At 33.1% G+C, this 6,756-nt stretch overlaps 1 protein-coding gene across 2 annotated transcripts in view; it reads left to right on the top strand.

Annotated features, from left to right (window-relative positions):
• LOC106458996 (tRNA-dihydrouridine(20a/20b) synthase [NAD(P)+]-like) overlaps positions 1-6,756 on the top strand; it is a 79,451-nt gene that overhangs the window by 31,588 nt on the left and 41,107 nt on the right. The window lies entirely within an intron of this gene.

The raw sequence follows: 6,756 nt of genomic DNA, 5'->3' as shown, positions 1-6,756 counted from the left end.
CATTTCGAAAGGTTTTAGTCAGCACCAGGAAAAACCTTTGTCGAAACGTTGTACATTTGCTGTTATGTTAAACTTATATTAAAGTTTTTCTTCATTACCCATTCAAGCCGTCTCCAGCCATTATTAGTCTCAAAGTGGGTTCCTCGTCATCGATTTTGTATTAGTCTGTTCCTGATGTTTTAAATGCGCCTAGTTGGTGCCTGCATCCTAGCCAATTAGACTAGAATATGCACCTACAAGTACATGCACTGTACATTTACTGTGATTTTGCATTGAGCCAGTTATGAACTCTCTCAATAAAGGCTCCATGACCATTTTTACTTATATATAGTTTTAATACTATAACAGACTTTTTAGTAAACATTACAAATCACTTGTACACAAAATCTGTTTTTAATGAAGTATTTTTACTAAAGAATTGTCAGTGAATATATCAAGCCTTTTTTTTACCAGTCTGATTTTCATTTTAAAATTGAAAATACTTTTTTCATCTAAAAAACCTCAAAAGTCATTTGTGTAATCTCTAGAATCTCCTAAATACATTTCAAACATTTTTTGGCACTAAAACTTTTTATTTTATTTGCTATTATTTTCTATACGCTAACTCTATACAAGATTTTACCAACCTCTGAAAAATAAATCAACATTATCCTTTGTTTCTTTCTAGAATGACTTCAAATTGTAACATGAAACTACATTTGTTTATTCTAAATAGCTTTAAACTTGTAACAGTATACATCTATTTATACTTAAATTTGAATGTTTTATTGCCCTTTGAACCATGTCTAACTATTAGTACTATTTGAGCCATTATAATATAAGTTGTAAAACACTTGGGGAATGTGAGGCTCATGTTATACTATCGAATTACATTACCCACGAGCTACTCCAAACTGCTTGTGTGTGTGTGTGCCTCATGAAAATTTTATATTATATTATTATTTATTTTACTTAATCTAACCTTAACTGAGTGATAACAATATTATAATATGTAATTTACGTTAAATTTCGTACTTTTTGAAGTGGTGATAAATAAATTACAGAAGAGGGAATGAATAGAGAAAAAATGTCTCATTTCTCACGCTAGGGGAAAATTGCCTTATAAAATTAAGAAATTATAACTTATATACTATCAAAATTAAAAATTATTAGCTATGATTTTATGCTAAACTAATTGGTATAACAAGAACAAATAAAACGTAGTTTAATTAAATTTTTAATGTAACTGACTAATAATCTTGTGACATGCACAGTAAAGGATGCCCATGGTGAGAGGGGTAATTACTGCTGAAAGTCACTAGACATTTTCTTTTTCAAAAAGCCAAGAGACCATGTTGTGAAGAGAGTGAAGAGATCTCACGAAAAAAAAGAATAAACTAGATTAATTTGAGAAATGATTGTTCAGTTTCAATATCTTCAAGTCACTTCTTTCTCTGGTTAATCCATTTTTGCATTATTTTGTGACAGCTGAGGTGTTTGGTATTTCTTGCAGTTTTGAAGTTTTACATTATATACTATGAACTATTTTGTTCATGAAATGCCATGTATGGTACAATTAAATATTAGAGTTTGAAGCTGAATAAAAGTGTTATTAGAATAAAAACATACCATTTACCTCTTTTTTTCATTAGTGGATGTCTTTACAAAGAGTTAAGACTTTTAGTGCTGGATTTAGTTGCCATTATGTGTTAAACTGATTAATGTTAAAAAGATGCTAAGCAGTAGTTGCTAATTGCTAATGCAATTCAGTATTTATTAGCAGTTTCTGCTAATCGAATCCACCAAACTATTTTGTCCCCTGTAAATATGCAAATAGATTGTTTATTCTTTAAACCTGTAATCTTATTACAAAATGGGATAGGATAATTAATGTATAATAATTTGGTAATGTTTAAGATCTGCTTGTGAGATGTTTTATCCATAATGTTTATCGGTTCAATCTTTGCAGGTATATCTCTTAGGGCTTAAGCCTTCTCAAAGGTTATATTTCTCCTTAGTGTACATTGTAAGACTTGTTACTATAGATTAACTTGGTTGTAATAAATATGAATATGATTTCAAAGAATAACTGATTGTTTCAGTTTCATTCTTAACTTCCTTGTTTTGTATAGGCAATAACTTATTTTTTCAACAGTGTTTTGGCTTTGAAAACTGTGCATGACTTGCTCTCATTAATGGAAATACTGATTATTTATAAACTAGCAGAGATCTGCAAAACATTTACGGTCAAATTGGTATTTGTTAAGTCTTTATTAAGTACAGCCTATATTTGATAAAGATATATATTAACACTGTAACTTGTGTATGTTTTTCACTTTAGTTTAATTAGGGCTAAACTGTACCATTCTTAATACTATCAATAAATAAATTTACAATGTTATTCTAAAACCTAACTTTAGACCTCTTTAAAAATTTTGATAAGCTTTAATATGTTGTTATACAAAGTGTTTACTAAAGACAGTAATGTATATTTACATCTGCCTTATTGCATCTGTTAATCGCATGTACAATTTCAGGACAGACACAAACTAAATATTATTGTAATATATGAACAACATTCAGAAATCACATCTATATTATTAGTGGTTGAGTTTCATCTGTATTAAGAATCAAATTGCATTTAATATGAATACTTAAAATCTGAATTTTCAAAAATTAATGAAATATATTTGTTTTTGTACTGTTCAGTTATTCTTTGTGCGAATTTGCTGATTTTTTTAATGTGGTATAAAAAAATGGTTAAATAATTTCAGATTTTAAAGGTACTTCTGTTTAGAGCTTGGAGATTAGTAGTATTTGGGTTCATAGTTTTATTACACTTGGTTAATTGATTATTACACCACACCTCTACAATCTATACAAACAAAAAAGAAAACAAAGTGGCATTGTTCTAACATGGTATTAATTTTTTCTTTGTTTTTAAAAGTAATTTTTGAAATACCAATTAATTCATATGATAGGCCTGAAGGTCTCCATTTGGCCAAAAACAATATATTTTTTTAGAAAACTGTATTTTTCAACAAGTTTTTTTGGACATTTTCTGCTTGGCAGAAGAATCGCTAGTGTTGACAAAAACAACAACAAATGATTGCAATTATTTGTTTTTCAAATATGCAGTAATCCCACACTGCCCTTCTGTGAATCAAATTAATTGATAATTAAATAATAATCAGCCAGTTAGACAATTTATTTATATCTGTTGTTTGAAGTTTGAATACAATAAACATTAAAATGATATATTCAATAAAGATTTGAGTCATCACAGTATTTTGCAATCTCCTATTGTATTAAACAATCACTAAACTTATTGAATTTGATGATAATTTTATTTGGTAAAGATAATAAAAAACTTGGATAAATGAAAAACAGTGGCAGTATATCCACTTGCATCAAATCATTTTAATGTAGTCTATTCTTTACATGGAGACTTATATTTAAATTCATGTGTTGGTCCCTGGGAGCCCATGGTCTGCTGTATCTGCTTCCACTATTGCTCACTTTGCCCAACTAACGTCTGAACCCATTTTCCAATGTCCTAAATTCCGATACAGTACTTCCCTCTGTTTACAAGATTAGCTATCCTCATTCATTGCTGCCCCCTGTATGCAAACTTTTTATTTTTGCATGCCACAAGCCTTCTGCTCCCCCCTGTTGTAATCAAGTGATTCCAATGTGTCTCTCATGTAAATCATCATGTGTCACCTCTCCACTAATAGGAGCATAGTACACTTACATGATGCATGTGACTCTCTTTATGCGCCTCTACCGAACTATCACTTCTTGTTTAGCAGTTCTTGTACTTAGATGTTTTTTTGTCATTCTTTATTGTTTCACATTCATATTAGTATACTCACGAGATGGTATTCATTTATTATAACTTCCAGATTTTCTGAAGTTTGAAATTTGCCTACATTAATCCCAGCTTATTCCAGTTGCATTCTGATGCTAATGTTACCACTTTGGGGGTCATGCCTACGACTAGTGCTATCTCACATGCCGCTAGTGCAAAAAACCCACGCCGGGTCGACCCCCAATTCAAGGGTTCCACCCAAACCAAGTAAAGAAAAAGATTATTAATGAAATGAAATAGAAATGATAATATAAAAGTAACAAAAAACAATGAAGACAAATTACAAATTGTAATGTAACTTTGTATTAACTAATCTAATAAGCATATGTTATGAAATTCAAATCATTACAGATTATAATATTAACAATAAAATTGTAAAACTTCTTATCTTTCCAAAGTTGATGGATTGTATAGCAAATGGTTGTCCATGAAGCATGAGGCAAAGCCTGGCGAAAGTCTGGACATGGGATGATTGAAATTCTTACGAAATAAAGCAGAAACTGTCCATGGAGTAATGTGAATGAAAGCCATTATAAATGTACGAGAAGAACATAGAATCTACATATTGGGAATAGAGACTACATAAGAGAAATGAAGAACCAATCATTTGAAATCCGGTGGTGGAAAAAGGCTATCAAGATCTCCGTCCATCCAAACAGGGTCGGCTTCTACAGGAGGAATTATGAGCGAGAACCAAAGAAAGAGGCCAACCCTTGTAACATGCAGTCTACTGGAGGATAAACACGAATTGGAATGAATCCTATATGATGTAGTGGTGAAGAAAAACTGGAGCCTAAGTAGATATTAACTCGTTAATAAATAATACAGTAATGAAGCCGATTCAAACAAGATGGTGAACAGAAATAACAAGGAAATCTAAACTAGAACTACAGTGAAATTGAAAAGAATGAAACTAGTTAAGCCTAATCGAACAGTACAGAATCGAGGATATCCTAAGAATGAAAAGCAAAACAAAACTGAACATTAAATAGGCACAATAATGGGAGAAGTCTGTGTGGGTACAGCAATAGAAGTATGGAAGGCATTCCATGATAAGATGAGGAAGAACTGACAATTTTAGGACATTGGAAAATGGGTTCAGACGTTAGTTTGGGAAGGTGAGCAATAGTGGAAGCAGATACAGCAGACCACGGCTCCCAGGGACCAACACATGAATTTAAATTACTGGTACAAAGGATAAATTATAAACAAGACAAAATTAATGGTAAGAAGTATAAAGGAGAGATTAAGTGAAAGTAACTGTAAAAAGTATAAACAATAAAGAAAAACAAAACGAAGAATAAATTATAAACCAAATGAAATGAATGGTAATAATTATAAAGTAGAAATGAAACAAAAGTAACTAGAAAACGATAAACTATAAAGAAAAACAAAATGAATTAGTCAACATATTAATATGGGAAGAAAACGGTGTACCTGCAAGACTTCCTTTACACATTTTCAGACACATTTTGTAGAATATTATTGTCTGTGCTGTTCCTTTTATCTCTTTTGAGTTTGGGTACTTGCAAGCTTTCCCTTCTATGGGCTTTCAATTTTACTATAGTTTAACTTCAGACAGATTTCTTCCAGCATTTAATGTTTTATGTTTCCCTGTATTTGGTGCTCTGTTTACATTTCTGTTTCGTCAGGGGATACCTCCTCTCTCTTCCCTCCATGTTGGAGTTTTTTGCCATCTTCAGTTCATTCCCTTCTCACGTGGCTTCTTTGCTTTTGGGTTAGTATGGTGTCACACTGCTGTTTGTTTTCCTTTCTCTTAGTAATAGGGTTTTACAAACTGTTTCTTTTCTTCCCTTGTCCCCCTTTTTGGGGATGACGCTCCTGTGGGTAGCACTCATTTGCACTTCCTCTTTTTTGCACATATTACATCTGCTCATTTGGACCCCCTCGCACAATATTCATATCCTTGCATGTCATGTTCTGGGTGCTCTTGCTCGGATCACAGTTTATTTTTCTCGTCCTGACACATTTTATCCTTCAGATTGGTCTCTCAATTCTTGTGTTTTCTGATGGTTTTGTGTTACATGGGATTCTCCCCATGTAGATCCCTTTACTACATCTCTTAACTTCCCATTACCTCTATTTGATATCCAGTACCTCCTCTTCTAGCTAGGGCTTTGATGCCTTTGGCTGGGATTTGTCCCACAGGTTCTTGTATCTTCATCAACTCATCCTCTTACTTCCATAGGTGATTTTCCTCATCCCTACCATTCTGTGTTAGGTCCTTCTTATTGCTCCGTTATGGGCAGCTCAACCGTGATTTCCGCGACTTCTCCAGCTCCAACTTTTACCTCCACAGCCTTTTCCTTTGTATCCTGTCCTTTTTCGTCCACTTCATTTGCTGGTACTCCATCCTGACATTCACATCATTTGTCTTCACGATTGGCTCTTATTCAGTCCTAGTCGAAGAGATCCGGTTTATACCTACAGGTAGCTTTCTTTTAGCTTGTTCCATTCACTCTTCATCAGTGGGTGTTTATAGGCGTAAATGGAAAGCATCGTGCAGTTAATCTACAAGTTGGGGATTTCCTGCAGATCAAACCCCTGTGTCTCAGGTACCAGAGTTTCTTCCCTGGTTTTTTGACCATGGGTCTTTGGTTCCCTCTATCTTGGGTTATTGGGCAGCCTTGTCCCCTATCTTTGTTTTTTCCCAATAACATGAAATTCATCTATCCTTACTATGTTCATACGTTCCTTTTCGATTAGTCATTCTCTCTGACTGCCTACCATTCCGACCTGGGATTTTAATGTGATTTTTATTCCCTCACTTTACTTTCTTTTGCATCACTTTCCTTGTGTTCCATGTTTCACCTTCCCTTCAAACATAATTCCTTCTCCTCTACGAGGCCTGTGAGAAAAGTATCCGACCTTTGGCCGGGGAATAA

Source organism: Limulus polyphemus, unplaced genomic scaffold (genome assembly GCF_000517525.1).
Source record: "Limulus polyphemus unplaced genomic scaffold, Limulus_polyphemus-2.1.2 Scaffold543, whole genome shotgun sequence".
In the NCBI taxonomy this organism is placed as follows: domain Eukaryota; kingdom Metazoa; phylum Arthropoda; class Merostomata; order Xiphosura; family Limulidae; genus Limulus; species Limulus polyphemus.
This window is presented reverse-complemented; position numbering and strand designations above follow the sequence as displayed.